Source organism: Cricetulus griseus, assembly GCF_003668045.3.
Source record: "Cricetulus griseus strain 17A/GY chromosome 1 unlocalized genomic scaffold, alternate assembly CriGri-PICRH-1.0 chr1_1, whole genome shotgun sequence".
Taxonomy (NCBI): domain Eukaryota; kingdom Metazoa; phylum Chordata; class Mammalia; order Rodentia; family Cricetidae; genus Cricetulus; species Cricetulus griseus.
The window spans coordinates 135,321,513-135,338,654 of NW_023276807.1; the positions used below are offsets into that span (position 1 = coordinate 135,321,513).

Genomic DNA, 17,142 nt, shown 5'->3' on the forward strand with positions numbered 1-17,142 from the left:
TAAGGTATATATTATAAACTAAATAGAAACACCCCCCCCAAAGGAAAGGGCAGTGTTTTGCTTTTATCTTCACAGGAAAACTCATCTCCAATAGTCAAAGGACACTGCATGGGTAGATACTTAAGAAGAGAAGGTAGCTATAACCATCAAACAAAAGGAATGTGCTATATGGTAAACTTTACAGCTGTATCTCAGAGAACTCTATTTCTCCTTATTTCCTAGTCCCAATTCAATTAAACCAATGATGTATTTAGAGGTGGATTTGGCTTTCCTCCTCTAAAATCCAAGCACGTTATTTAACTAAACTTTAGAGTTTCTGTATTGTATCAAGAAGCCAATTGATGTAATACAAAATAAAAGAAGAATTTGGGGACTGTCTTTGTCTTTTCTTGGATCTTTCTTTCATGGTGTACACCCTCTCATAATCGTTATTTCCCATGGTTGCCTTTCCCAGTATGTATACATCACAAGCAAACATTCTCTGCTGTTTATGTTTGAGTCCTACACAGCCAATAAAGACCTGCCTGACAGCAATCCCTAAATACCCTTAAAAGAAAATGGGACACACCTCCTCGACTGCACTGGATCCAACTTTCTACATTTCAACTGACACTCCGGCCAGAGGTTCGGGTACTGACTTCAATCAAGTTGAGGATTTCAAGCAAGATCTTCAATCAAGCAAATCCCATCCAACATGGACTGGATACAATCCATTCAAGGCTTTCACTATACTAACATTTTCTTCCTACAGGACCCCACAAGGCTATCATCGTCCCATTTCAGCAGGAAGTAACTTGGAGGATACTATGCCCCCTTTCCCCATTGTTGTCATTTAGGATAGTGTATATACCTAGTTAGGGATAGCTTCCTATTGCTTATGGTTGGGATTGGAAGGAGGTGTGCAGGCTTGGACACCTCTTTCAGATGACTTTAGGGTTTAGTCAAAATAGATAGTAAGGATGTGACATAAGCAGATTGTTGTATCTTCTTATATTTCACTTTTATGATTATTAATTTTGGATTTACACTGTTAAGTTTTAATCCTCTTTTAGACTAAAAGGGGAATTGTAGGGGAACCTGTAGCCATGCCTGCTTAGGGGCTGGCTACAGGTCTGCCTGACCACTCCTGCAGGCGTGGTCAGGGTGATGTAGAGGTTAAGGTTCAGGGCTGAGTTTCACTTTCATTTCCCTTTCAGCTTTTGTACAGACTGCTGCCACACCAGCTGGCTAGGTCGCTCTGTAAGTAAGGCTTTTCCCTATTAAATACCCTTATATTTCTACTTGGCTCTGTATTGGTAATTTCCCACTATAGATATCTCTCAAGCCTACTCCAGTTTCAGCCTAGGCTAGAATTTCAGTTACATTACTCCAGTTATGCACTAATGCTAATATCCTCTGCAAATATCTATCTCAATCTTAAAGAATCCTTGAGTAAACAATATTTTAATAATTCTAGGCTTGGTTTTTGGGGAAATGGCTGCCTAAAACTGCCGGTACTAAAGGGACTCCTTAAGTCAAGCTTGGCTTTTCATCCATTTATTCTGCCTCTTTCATATGAACCAAGATTTGTGTGTCATTAATACCTACAAACACAGATTAATACCTACAGAAATCTTCTGTGCTTTACTGCCTCTTTCTTAGTATATTGCAGCTTTGTGTTCCCAGGTAAGTTGAGTTCATCCTTAGTTTTGGTACCATGCTCCAGGATAACTATCTGAAACACACTATGCCAAGCATAGGCTGAGCATTAGCACCTATCCCTACAAAGATTTGCCAGAAATCTTATATACAATTATTGTTTATTAGGGTAAATGAATAATGATTTTAGAAGCTGAGAAGTCCCCCAAGAAACCAGATGGAATCTATGGATTCAAACCTTCAAATCAGGTAGGCAAATTGTGGAATTTTCAGTTCAAGGCCTAAAGTCTGAGCACCACAAGGAATGGCACTGATCCATGTTTTACAGTCCGAGAGTTTGAGATTCTGGGATTCTGATATCTAACAGTAAGAAAATTATCTCAGCTCTGGGTGAAAGAACTCAAACTCTCCTTCCTTCTGATTTTATCTTCTTTATAGATCCCAAGCTGGTTGAATGTTGCTTGTTCCCAGAGAGGGTCAAACATTTCCACTTAGTTCATTGCTCATAGGCCAGTTTCTTTCAGAAACACCTTACAGTCAATCCCTGAAGTAGCCCATTGTAGATATTCTGGGTATTTCTACATACCCAGTTACATTGGTAACTAAAATTAACTAATATCTTCAACCAGAGCATAAAGATTTGAAGGTGGCAAGTGAATGTCACAATTTTCATATGTTTTGTGTGATAATCTAAGCCACATTTCACATGGCTCCAGAGTTTCACTGGGATGGAACCCATTTTCACAATTAAACCCATCCATTGATTTAAGAGCATGTTATTGGCTTTCTTCTATCATTTGTACACATTTCTTATGTATGTGTCTACTCAGTCAAAAAATGGGCACATCCTTGCCTTAACAGCATTCCAATGGAAACACATCTAACTCATGCTCTCTCCCAATCCATATGATTTCAGGCATCTGAGAATTGTGGTTTATGCAATAAACTGTTATAAATTATTATTTTTTCACATTTTTGTTAGTCATCTCTACCCATCTGTCTTCCTACCTATTACATGTTTTTCTAAATTCATGGTGAAAAACTGAATGACAATTTTAATATTTTAACTATTTCATATCCATGTAAGAGTTCTATGCCTAATCTATTTTATTATTATTATTATTATTATTATTATTATTTATTATTATTATTCACATGTTTCCTAAAGTCTAATCTCACTGAAACTTTAAATACATTTGCATGCCTTGCATGGGAGGAGGTAGTAAACATGTGATAATTTAGAAACACTCCAAAATATTAATACTTTAGTTACTTTCTCCATCTTAGTCTACCTGAGTCATAAGAGAATGTGGATCATATGTGCTCCCTTGTACCCTCAGTCTATCTATTATGACATCTCTACTATCTATTATGATCTATCATGACCAGCTGTGTAGGAGGTGGTACATAAAACAGTTGGAAATAATTACTTATATCTTTTTTGTCCAAAATATTTTAGATATTTATAGTACAACACTTAAATGACCTAAGTGAATCCTGGTGTGAAACATTTTCAGTTACATTAGTTTTAATTACTTACAGCACATTTAAATTTCATAGTATGCAATTGAGTTGTTCCTCATTCTAGTTATTTCTCTTCTGCTGTAAACCTGATGGGTTTCTATTTATGTGTGTAAATGTTACTTTTCTTGCTATTCCAAGTGCAATTCCATTTTCATTTGTGTTGAAGGCAAATACATTGAGTTAAAATTATTTTCTCTCTCCTGAGATTTTATTTGCCCATTAAAGTTCAACCAGCACTGCAGCATTTTTTTTTAAACAATACTGTGACATTTCTCGATGAGATCAGTCTAAAGAAAGAGGATTTAAAAAAAATGTAAGCATTAAAAAGAGTGATAAAAGTTGGATTTGCTACTATGTTTTGTTATTCATCTGTGTTTTTGTAATCTTTAAAATATGATAATGATGACTGCAGTTTACTAGAAAATTCAAGTAAGGACTATAGTTACCTATATAATATTTATATTTGTCTTATACCGTCCCCCCAACATTTATCTGTAAGACACTTTCAAAATTAAGAGAAAGTAGATGATTTCTCTGGGGTCAGGATAGGAGCATGAACTAGGTGAAATGATTCTGATTGTATTTTTGTATCTTACATTAAAATCTTCCTTAGTGACTGCTTTGCTGACAAGGACAACACACTTTTGCAAGAGTCTCTCTCTCTTTTCTTTCTCTTGGCCTGCTTCCCTGGATTTAATCCCAGCTATACTTTGCAAACTTTGGTCAAAGGCAAGTTCCTGGTCTGTGCTGTGTTTCCTTTCTTTCATTGGGAATTTTGGGATCAGGTTCCCTTTTTCTTGTGTTTATAACAGGACTCATTTGCTTGCAGATATTTAGGTCCAGTCATAGTGCTAGATACCTCCTTTCTTAAAAAGAAAACTTAGGACCCAGTTCGGCGGCGGCGGTGGGTTCTGAACACCTAACACCCAGAGGCAGCCCGGCCTCCAAACCAGGTAGGCCAGGAACTGTTTCCAGTTCTGGTTCGTCATCACTGCTCAGAAATATATGAGGCAAGCGAACTGCATGCCAGACCCAGTTCTGTGGTGGCTGAACACACAGAGGCAGCCCGGCCTCAATCCACTAGCCCAGGTAGGCCAGGGGCTGTTTCCTGCTCCTGCTTGTCTTCACTGCTCAGAGTCATCTGACACAAGTGACCATACGGAGTTCAGCAGTGGGATCCGACACCCCAAGGCCCAGTGACAGCTCTGCCTCCAACTTCCCGCCTGGTGGGACCAGGCACAGCCAGATATTGCCGACACCCGGCTAACAGTGACATCTCCATCCATGAGAAGAGGACCCACATCAGAGTATTGGATCTGTTTGCATCTACCAGAAGGGAACCGTGGTCCCACACCCACCAGGAGAACAAGAAACACTTGCTACACCCACCAGAAGAAAGGATGAGAAGAGGACAAGGTAAAAGCACATCCAACAACAGAAAAGCCAATATGACACTACCGGAGGGAGCATACACCAGTAAGACCTCAACATCATGATGCAGATGAACCAGAAGAGAAGGACCTTAAAAACATCTTCAGGAAAATGATAGAGGACCTCAAAGAGGACATGAGAAAATCCCTTAAAGAAATTGAAGACAAAACAAACCAAAAAATACAAGAAACAGTTTAAGACCTGAAAACTGAAATAGAGACAATAAAGAAAGCATAATCCGAGGCAATGCTGGAAATAGAAAAGGTGGGTAAACGATCAGGAACTATAGATGTAAGCATAACCAACAGAATACAAGAGATGGAAGAGAGAATCTCAGGAGTTGAAGACACACTAGTGGAAATAGATTCATCAACCAAAGAAAATCTTAAGTCCAACAAATCCCTAACACAAAATATCCAGGAGATATGGGATACTGTGAAAAGACCAAAACCAAGAATATTAGGTATAGAAGAAGGTGAAGAAATCCAACTCAAAGGAACAGAAAATATATTCAACTAAATCATAGAAGAAAACTTTCCCAACCTAAAGAAAGACATGCCAACGAAAATACAAGAAGCCTACAGAACTCCAAACATACTGAACGAAAAAAAAAAGGTCTCCTTGCCATATAATACTCAAAACAATAAACATACAGAATAAAGAGAAAATATTAAGAGCACTAAAGGAAAAATGTCAAGTAACCTATAAAGGCAAACCTATCAGAATCACACCTGACTTTTCCATGAAAACTCTGAAAGCCAGAAGGTCCTGGATTGATATTCTACCTACACTAAGAGACCATGGATGCCAGCCCAGACTACTATACCCAGCAAAGCTTTCAATCATTATAAATGGAGAAAACAACATATTCCATGATAATACCAGATTCAAACAATACATATCCACCAATCCAGCCCTACAGAAAGTACTGGAAGGTAAACTGCAACCCAGGGAAGTTAACTACAACGAGAAAAACATAGGCAATAGATAATCCCAATTTTCCAACAGTCAAAAGAAAAAAGGGATAGAATCATACACCTAATCTTGCCACCATCACCAAATCAAAAACAAGCAAGAATGAATAATAATCAATGGTCATTAATATCCATCAAACTTAATGGTCTTAACTCCCCTATAATAAGACACAGATTAGCAGAATGGATAAGAAGACAGAATCCTTCCTTCTGCTGCTTACAAGAAACACACCTCAACTTCAAAGACAGACGGTACCTAAGAATTAAAGGTTGGGGAAAGATCTTCCAATCAAATGGACCCAAGAAACAAGCGGGGGTAGCAATCCTAATATCCAACAAATTGGACTTTAAACTAAAATCAGTCAAAAGAGATGAAGAAGGTCATTTCCTACTCATCACAGGAGAAATCCATCAGGATGAAGTCTCAATTCTGAACATTTATGTCCCAAATACAAAGTCATCCAAATTGTAAAAGAAACATTACTAAAACACAAATCACACATAAAACCACACACACTTAGAGTGGGAGATTCAATACCCCCACTCTTACCACTGGACAGGAACACAAGACAGAAACTTAACAAAGAAACAAAAGAACTAATAGAAGTTATGGCGCAATTAGACTTAAAAGATATCTATAGAACATTCCACCCAAAAACAAAACAATTTACCTTCCTCTCAGTGCCACATGGAACCTTCTCTAAAATCGACCACATACTTGGCAACATAGCAAACCTCAAAAAGTACAAAAAAAATGAAATAACTCCCTGTGTCTTATCAGACCACGATGCTTTAAAATTAGAATTCAGCAACAACAAGAACTACAGAAAACCTACAAACTCATGGAAATTAAGTAACACCCAATTGCACAATTCATGGGTCCAGAAAGAAATAAAAAAGAAATTAAAGATTTTCCAGAATTCAATGAGAATGTGGACACAACATATCCAAACCTATGGGATACTCTGAAAGCAGTGCTAAGAGGAAAGTCCATAGCTCTAAGTGCCCACATGAAGCAACAAGAGAATTATCACACTAGAGAATTAACAGCACTACTGAAAGCTTTAGAAAACCAAGAAGCCAATACACCCCGGAGGAGCAGATGCCAGGAAATAATCAAATTGAGGGCTGAAATCAATAAAATGGAAACTAGGAGAACAATACAAAGAATCAATATAACAAAAAGTTGGTTCTTTGAGAAAACCAACAAATAGACAAACCTTTATCCAAACTTACCAAACAACAAAGAGTGAACATGCAAATTAATAAAATCAGGAATGAAGAGGGGGTCATAACAACAGACACAGAGGAAATGCAGCGAAACATCAGTTCATACTTTGAAAACCTATACTCCTCAAAATTTGAAAATCTAAAGGAAATGGACAATTTTCTGGACAGAATTCACTTTCTAAATTAAATAAAGAACAGATAAGCAACTTAAATAGACCTATAACCTCTAATGAAATTGAAGCAGTCATTAGAAGTCTCCTAACCAAAAAAAGCCCAGGGCCAGATGGCTTCAGTGTAGAATTCTATCAGAAATTCAAAGTACAGCTAATACCAATTCTCCTCAAAGTATTCCACACAATAGAAGCAGAAGAGTCATTACCAAACTCTTTTTATGAGGCCACAAGCCACACAAAGACACAACTAAGAAAGAGAACTACCGACCAATATCCCTCATGAGCATTGACACAAAACTTCTCAATAAAATATTGGCAAATCTAATCCAAGAACACATCAGAGAAATTATCCATCCCGATCAAGTAGGCTTCATCCCAGGGATGCAAGGATGGTTCAACATACGAAAATCCATCAATGTAATCCACCATATAAATAGACTGAGGGAAAAAATCACATGATCATCTCACTAGATGCAGAAAAAGCCTTTGAAAAAATCCAACATCCCTTCATGATAAAGGTCCCAGAGAAATGAGAGATAACAGGAACATACCTCAACATAATGAAAGCAATATACAGCAAGCCAACAGCCAATATCAAATTAAATGGAGAGAAACTCAATGCAATTCCTCTAAAATCAGGTACATGACAAGGCTGTCCACTCTCTCCATACCTCTTCAATATTGTTCTTGAAGTTCTAGTTAGAGCAATAAGACAACAAACGGAGATCAAGGGAATACAAATCGGAAAGGAAGAAGTCAAACTCTCACTATCTGCAGATGATATGATGGTCTACATTAGTGACCCAAAAAACTCAACTAGGGAACTCCTAAAGCTAATAAACTCCTTCAGCAAAGTGGCAGGATACAAGATTAACTCAAAAAAATCTGTAGCCCTACTATATACAGATGACACATTTGTGGAGAAAGAAATCAGAGAAACATCACCCTTTACAATTGCCACAAACAACATAAAATACGTTGGAGTAACACTAACCAAAAAAGGGAAAGACCTGTACCATAAGAATTTTGAGTCTCTAAAGAAAGAAATTAAAGAAGACACCAGAAAATGGAAAGATCTCCCATGCTCTTGGATAGGTAGGATCAACATAGTAAAAATGGCAATCTTGCCAAATGCAATCTACAGATTCAATGCAATACCCATCAAAATCCCAACACAATTCATTCTGAGCGACGTAACCCAATCACAAAAAGACAAACATGATATATACTCACTCATATGTGGACCTGTTATGATTCATAGTAATGACCATGCTTTATCAGAGCTGTTTTTAATGATGTTGCACAGAATGGTTTCCTCCCAGTCATCACTGAGAAGCTAATTAAAAAAAAATGGTGCCAAGTACCACAAGAGTAACAGATCTGTGCTGTTTTCTGGGATTTTGTTTTTTACTTTTTTGTTGTTGTAAATTTTGTTGTCTATTTGTTCTTTTGTTTTTGTTTGTTTTTTGTTTTTTTAAAATGGAGTGTGCTGGATGTCTCTACAATTTTGTTCGAATGACTGCAGAACCTGTTGCTGCTATTGATGCATAATATATTGACATTATTGCTTTATATATATATGCTAATTGAAACTCAATTATGTGATGAATCCAAGGTGTTTCAGTGAGTGCTCACCTGTGCATGCAAATTTGATTTCATCTTTAATAAGTGGTAAAGTTATATGCTTGCCAAAAAAAAAATAAGTGACACACTGGAAGAAAAATGTCACACAATTTCAATTTCATGTGTAACCTAGAAATGATGAACTTATGGGAACAGAGAATAGAATTGTGGCTATTAGGCTTCAATGTGGGTCTTTTAAGAATGGGGAAACGATTGGTTTAAGGATATAAAACTGCAGTTGGACAAGAGGTATGGACTCTCTGAAGTCTTAGGTCTACTGAGAGCATGATAAATATGGTTGATAACAATATGCTATATTTTAAAAGTTGTGAGATAGTATACTTTAAGTGTTCTCAAAACAAAAATGATGAATATGTGTGATATAACATGTTAATTGGTTTAATTTAGCCATGCCATTGTGAACATACTGTATTGTGTACCATAATTATGCATGAATTTATTTATGAGCTAAATAAATCAATGGAAAAAGAAGAAAACATAGACAAGACAAACCAAAAAAAAGTAAAAGATATCAGTTTTCTCCAATGGAGGGACAGTGGATACATCAACCATTCCAAGGCAGGCCTGTGTTCAGAAGTTGACCAACATATAATGTACTTCAAAATGTTTTGTGTGCTTTCATTTGATTATAGCTGTGTGTGTGTGTGTGTGTGTGTGTGTGTGTGTGTGTGTGTGTGTTTTAGCTTGTTTGTTTTTGTTTGATTTTGGTGATACTGAGGATGTTTTATTTTATTTTCTTGTTTTTAGTTTTTGTTTCCTGAAAAAGAACTTCAAGTTGGGTGGGCAGGGATGGAAAGAAGGGGGAATGATCCAGATTATTCCCATCCCTCAAGGGAAGGGAAGAATATGATGAAAGTATGTTTAAGTTTTAAAATTGCTTTACATAATAAAAATATAAAGAAATCTCAGTGCTTTGAGTAGGTTTCAATCTGATTTGTGAGAAGATTAAAGACATTGTAGAGATGTAAGAAAAAGACAACCAGGATGGAGTAGTACAGAAACATCCATGAAGTACACTCTGTCATCAAGGTCAGTGGGGAGCTGCCACAGGTGTGTTTCTCATAGCACAACAGGTAATGAAGCTTGAAATTTCTTAGTGATTCACTAGACTGAAATGAACAATCCTGTGCAAAATTGCAAAACAACCATTGTAACATTCACCCCAACTGGAGCGATCTAGTCTAATTCTTCTTGAATAGTTTTAGCTACTTTTCATACATATATTTTATTGTTTTGGGGACAAGTGAAATAAATAAATCTCTGTAAAAATTGAAAAGTTTGTTTGTCTCCCTGTGAATTTTATTGTTCATATTTTCTCCTGATAGTTCTTAGTTTACCAGGAATAAGAAAATACTACTTAAGTTTCAAGCTGGAGCAACTTCTTATTTTATGTCTTGGAGGCTTAAAAATACTCCTACTTACCACTTAAACTTACCCAAGACTGATAAGCCAGTTTAGCTATTACTATTTCTTAAAATTTTATGGAGCCCTGTGAGCTTTCCTCCACCTACAATAGCATGCCTATTAATGATATCTTTGTTCAGGTCATGTTCAGGCTGCCATGTTGGTGAGATTTCATGGATGTAGCTTGTGACATTACTAGGAGACAATCTCCCAGAAAATGCCCTGTTCCTCTGAATCTTACATACATACATGTAACATTATACAGACTGAACAGGTTATGTGTACATGCATAAGTGTGCATATATTTAGATAATATACACATATATACAGCACATATATATGTATACATATATGAATATATAAATAATAGTAATTAAAGAAAAGGACACAAGAAAGCTTAGAGGGAGGAAAGGAAGGGAAATGATGTCATATTATAATCTCAACAATAAAAAATTATAATACTATAATATATCCTATAGTAAGTATAAGAATTATATTTTTCCTGTTGAATACTGGATATAAAAAGAAGTTTCTGTCCAGTGCAGTCCTACGGCCCTTTAATCCCAAATAAACACACAGAGGATTATATAAATTATAAACTGTTTGGCCTATTGCTCAGGCTTATTACTAACAAGCTCTTACAACTTAAATTAACCCATAATTCTTATCTATGTTTAGTCACATGGCTTGGTACCTTTTCTCAGTGAGACATTCTCATCTTGCTTCCTCTGCATCTGGCTCTGACTCCTTTATGCCTTTTTTCTTTTCTCTTCTTTTCTTTTTTTACCAGAATTCTCCTAGTCTGGTACCCCTCATATACTTTCTGCCCAGCTACTGGCTCCTCAGCATTTTATTAAATCAATATGAGTGACAAATCTTTATAGTGAAAAAGAGCATTATCCTAAATCAACTGGGTGTCTGTGCTTTCTCCTTTTGTTTGTATAATTTTGGAAATTTGAGCACTTTCAGTCTCATGTGTTCTTTTTCTTGGTTTAGTCTTTACACATCCTCTGTTTGACTAATTTGCCTTATATTGCTATATGACATTTTGGAAACAATTTTCATTGGTTAGTGTCTTGACTGTTTAGAACAATAGAAGGACCTTGCTTTTTTTAGTATGGATTACTGACTCCCATCTACTGTGCTATGGTTGCTTAATAACAACTCTACCTTATCAGAGATTGTTACTATTATTGTATATCATCAGTACTCTTAACATAGCTTTTCTCATTGTAATTTATTGTATTTGCATATATTTGTGTATGTTTGTGTATGTGTGTAAGGTGTATGTTGTGTGCAACTGTGTGCATTTATGTGTGGGCAGATGTGCATGTGCCATAGCTTACTTGCAGAGGTCAGAGGACAGCCTCATGTGTTGGTTCTCATTGTCTATCTTGCTATTTTGTTAATTTTGTCACTGTATTTACCAACCATGCTAACCTGGAAGTGTCTGTGGTTTTTCATGTCTTCACCTGCCATATGATCATAAAAACAATGCTTATGGGAGCAGGCTATGACACCTGCTGTGCCTGGGTAGATGCAACTTGAGCCCAGGTCTCATGCCTGCACTCTCTACTTTACTGGTTGAATCATTCTCATTTCCTTGGCTCACTTCTGAATACCCTTCTGACAGGCCATTCAAAGTTGACTTTTTACTATACACAGAGCTCTTGGGCATCTTAACTTTGTGTGGATACAGCAACTTCAAGTTTTCTTTTTTGCATAGTTTGGCACCTGTCTTTCTACATGCATCAAAACTCTATACTCTCAGTTATTGTGTCCAACAGCTAGCTCCCCATGGCCAAGGTACTTGTGCCAATTCTTGTGTTTATTTCTTTGGTTTCATAAACTTTTCACCTGAAGACCTTAACAGTTTTGCTTACACTTTGCTTGTGCAGCTTTGAATTTAAAAGTTCATCTATCATATTTTCTGCAGAATTACAGTTTACTTTGTTGAGAAGGGTTTTCAGGATATATAATCTATACTGTTACAGGAAATGGAATTTTCTGTACTTAAAGGAGGCATGCATTTATTCTCACAATTCTTCTGAGTGCCTACATTGATAGGTAATGCTATTTACATATTATTCATACATTATATTTATTTATACTTTATTTATTAACATGGCAGGGATGAAATTAAGTGAAAAAATGAATGATGTGACAGTGCCAATCATGTTGCTTAAATGTTCTTGCTTTATCTTTTCCTTCAATGTGATTCAAACTTGGAATGAATCCAGGATGTCACACTTTTGATGCGAGCATTTCTCCTTTTTCCATTTCATAGTTCAGTAATACTTAGATTTCTCTCTGGCCATATTTCATTTCACTCTGCCTTTTGCTCTGACCTTTCCCTTGGATGTGTATAAATAAATATTTATAGAAACAACACATTCCACGTGTAGCATATCTTTTATTAGCCACTTTCAATATAAGTGTCAGAAACCACAGAGGGTCATGTTCTTTCTCTATGACTGTGAGCTCTGTTATAAACCCATGAAAGATTTGTGATCTGAGTTCTTACCGGCTCTGAGATGATTTCTCATAATGGAAATGGTTGGAGTCATGAACTCTAGAGAGGTAATATTGAGATGAATCAAAGGCTTTAGCCCTCTTAGTTTCTATTTGACTTTTCTGCTCCTATATCCCCAGCCTTCTCTTAAACATAATAAGAATAAAAATAAGATACCTGTCAGTGAATCACAGACTACTGATGAGTCCTCCAGTATATAATTTGTGTGGGAAATCTCTAGTAATCCATTTAAAGGCTAGTTCAAGTTCTGCAGGTGTGAGACAAGGTTTGGGGTTGTGCATTTCTACCAACCTTCAGGTACTACAGGTCCTCATCTCTGATACTCTGAATTGCAAGTCTTGAATAGTTTCCAAGCAGATCACCTACCCTTAAGAAAGTACACAGAAAGTTGGACATTTGATAATACCCTAATCCACAAAAGTGGAAGGGTTACATATATTACATATAACAAGAGAACCAATATTTTGATAACTGTAACAAAATATAATTTCCCTATGGAAAGCAACCACATGTAGATTACTACTTACATCAATAATTTGTGTAATTTCAAGATTACAAAAATTCAAGTTACGTATTTATACAGCAGAAGTAAAAATTTATCCTCTTAATTTCATTTTTAACAAGTAACTATTGTAACATATTCTGTGTGCCCTTCAAAACATTTGTTATTTATATAAATGCATATGCATATTTGAGATTTTGTTGGTTAGTGAAGTACTATCTTGTGGTGTTTTGGTTATTAGGCTATACTTTTAACATAAGATTTTTCTCCTCTTGCATTTCATTGTCTATGTAATACCCTATTTCAAGTGGTGGTTTAATAGATAAGTTATTCTATGGTATTTGATTAATTCTGAAAAACTGTAAGTTGTTGTTGGGAATGTAGGTTAGGAGAGTACAATGTTTGCCTAGTGTGGTTGAAGCCCTGAATTCTATGCTCAACAAAACATAAACTAGGCCTCTTGGAAACTTGGCATATGGGGGAAGAAGGACCTGAAGGTCAAGTCATTATTGGCTTTACTGATATATATATATATATATATATATATTATATATATAGAGAGAGAGAGAGAGAGAGAGAGAGAGAGATAGACAAAAGAGACAGAGAAATAGAGAGTCAGAGAGCAACAGACAAAGGCACAGAGAGGCATTCAGGCTAATTCCTAGTTTTGTCTACCAAAATAACTATACCCCATGTCTTATTTTGCTTTTTGGTGCTGTGTTAAATATGACTAAACCATCTTGGGGAGTAATGGGTTTATTACATCTTACACATTAGAGTTCATAATCAAGGGAAGCTATGGCTGGCCCCTGGAGGCAGGAACTGAATCACAGACTGGGGAGGTATGCCACTTTACTTTCATGGCTTTCCCAGGTACCTGTTTTAGATCACACCCAATCACCTATCAAGGGAAGATGCCTCTGTGAGGGTGTTTGTGTGTGTGTGTGTGTGTGTGTGTGTGTGTGTGTGTGTGTGTTTTGTGTTCTATGTGTACATATTCCTAAATACACAAATATAGCTCGTTCAGTCTGTGTAATATAAATAATTGTCTTAAAACAAGCTGAACAAGGACAGCAAAAGTAAACATACTACCACAGATGAGGGAAAGTCCATGATGTCTCAACCCTACACAAGTACTACAGGCAACTAAGGAATGCTGAGAGGGGGAGAAACAGTCTTACAGGAAGGCGCACATCTTTTGGTTAACCAGTACCCAGTGGTCTGTTATGATAGCTGGTCCTTTAACAGTAGCAGTCCTTTGCAAATTCTGCATTGCTTACCAGCTCTTCACTTTTGTTCTTAAAGGAGGAAAATAGACTTTGGGTCTCATGACTAATAAAAATGGCTTTTAAAAAAAAAAACAAGCATGTGTAAAAATCAAGAGATTGGGACAGGTTAAAATGGAGTGTATAACACTTTCTGTTTTTTAAGTGACTGATATATATTCTGTATACATCATCCAGCCATATATTTTAAGCCATGCTGAGCATTTTTTGGCTCTGGATAAATAGCCCATAGTATGTAAAAAAGAGATGGCATGTTTATTCTAGTTTATAAAAAGTCATTTTAGAGATACAAATTGGATATGTGTTTTGAGAGTTATGAGACTTCCTGATTCATAAAATAAACATAGCTAGTTTCCATATATTTAAAAGAATCCATCTGCAGTGCCTTAAGTCTAGACTTGAAAGGGAGAGAAATCATTTCCTCTAATGTATATTTAATAGACAAAACTGTCTACACAGAATTACTAATAGAAATTGCTTGGCCTACCAAATAGACTCTGATCTAAGAGATCATTATAGAGTGTTTTTGTAATATTTAAAGAGGAAATTAGATTTCTTTTGTCTTAATTGGCAAACTACTTTCAGTGGTAGGTGTAATGTTAAAAATACCTTTCTATGGTTGGATTCCCAGAGCTTGGCCTCGTTCTTGTTTGTGGATCTTTGTGTCTAGTTCCATCAATTACTGGATGAAGGCTCTATGATGATAGTTGGGGCATTCACCAATCTGATTTCAGGGGTTGAAGAGAGGGAGAAGGCAATGTATGAGTAAGGGAGGTCAAGATCATGATGGAGAAGTCTACAGAGACAGTTTGTGGAAACTCATGAACCCTATACTCACAACTCTCGAGACTCCAGGGGACCAAACTAGGCCTACCATATGTGGGAGACAGTTGTGAAGCTCAAACTAGCTGATGTGCTCTTGGCAGTAGGACCATGATGCAAACCTGGTACATTGGCTAGCTTGTTGGAGCTCATCCCCATGGTGGGATGCTATGCTCAGCCTTAATGCATAGGAGAGGGTCCTGGCTGCCCCAACCTTTTGTGCCAGATTGTGTTCACTCTTCATGGTATCCCTTACCTGTGAGGAGGAGTGGACTAGGGGTGAGCTTGGAGGAGATAGGGTGGGACGAGGCAAGGGGGGAAGAAGCATGGAAGAGAGAACTGTGGTTGGATGTAAAATAAAAAAAAAATGGCAAAAAGAAAAAAAATCTTTCTATTTTGTTCTTTTCATAAAGACCCTGAAGTTATACCAATCCCAAGAGAAGCATTTGCTAGTAAGAAAATACAGCTTTTTGAAATGCAGTTTCTCTGTTCTCCTCCATTGTCCATAGATTTCCCAATCATCTTCATCTCCAGTTCACAAGGAGACTTTTTTTTTGCTTTATTCTTCAAACACTCTTACCTCTCCCTTTGATATTCAGACGATATAATATATATATATATATATATATTATATATATATATATATGTGTGTGTGTGTGTGTGTGTGTGTGTGTGTTGTGTGTGTGTGTAAGTATAATGTGTGTGTACGTGTGTAGTTTGGGTGTGTGTGTGCATATATCTATTCTCATTGCACATAAGTTCATGAAGACTAGAATTAGGCCAAATTTGTGTTAATATTTCTTTAGTAGCTACATTTTTATCTTAAGTATCAATCCTGACTTCTAAAATGTCCAGCGTTGGGAATGGCATGCACCATTAACAGTATCTTAAATTGGTTAATTTTTCTCTCTAAAATTTGTTTTGTTCCACATTGGTATTTGAATTCCTTCTGTGTTATTTTATGACTACTTAGTTTTGCAGTCAGATTTGACATAAACTATCAGTGTTTGTGATTACTAATGAAGACATTGGAAATGTCATTGATTTGATGTTTTACTATTATGTTCTTTATCAGCACAATATTATTAGGTTGTTATTAGGTTGGAGTTGGTTCCCATTCAAATGTGACTTACTTTCTCTCTTTTCATACTATATGTTGTCTTAAGTGTTTAGAGTTTACAACATAGATTTTATTATTAAACGGTTGGTCTTAAAATTGGTGTAATTATTCAGGAAGCTTACATATGCTTCTAAAAGAAAGCACATTTTAAATGCCTTGCCTTAGATTGGTTTTAAGAATTGAAGAGTGACTCTAACTTGAAAATAAAGTATATGTCAATCCCAATTTTAATTATTTTTACAATGCAAAGATTTGTGAGCATAATTGATATGCCTCTGCATTCTATATGATTACATCTGAGAAATAACCCTGGACTCAAGAGGTGCATTGGACATGCTATGGTATTACTGCTTACAAATTTCTTTTTTTAAAATCATTTTTTATTTGAATTAGAAACAATATTGTTTTACATGACAATCCCAGTTCCCTTCTACCTTCCTTCCTCTTCTAACATCCCCCAACTAAAACCCTACCTATCACATATTCTTTCTTCTATTCTTCCCCTGACTCAACCTTCTGCTCCCTCATGACCTCTGCAACCTTCCTCTTCTTCCCCTCTCATTCTCGTAGCTCCCTCCACCCACTTCCTGTGCTCTCAATTTCCCAGGGGATCTTGACCCTTGCCCCTTCTCCAGGGGACCATGTATGTCTCTCTTAGGGTCCTCTTTTTACTAGCTTCTCTGGCAGTGTGGATTGTAGGCTGGTAATACTTTATGTCTAAAGTCCACATATGGGTGAGTACATATGGTTTGTTGTTTTATAATTGGGTTAACTCACTCAGAATGGTTTCTTCTAGTTCCATCCATTTTCCTGCAAATTTCAATATTCCATTATTTTTTTCTGCTGAGTAGTACTCCATTG

The 17,142-nt window shown here is 36.4% G+C and overlaps 1 long non-coding RNA gene across 1 annotated transcript in view; it reads left to right on the forward strand.

Moving 5' to 3' along the window:
- The first annotated feature begins 1,196 nt into the window (after window positions 1-1,196).
- LOC107977366 overlaps window positions 1,197-17,142 on the forward strand; it is a 44,567-nt gene continuing 28,621 nt past the window's right edge. Inside the window, exons 1-2 of the long non-coding RNA XR_003480201.2 lie at window positions 1,197-1,239; window positions 1,807-1,887. This is a non-coding gene — a long non-coding RNA (uncharacterized LOC107977366). The remainder of the gene's footprint in view (window positions 1,240-1,806; window positions 1,888-17,142) is intronic.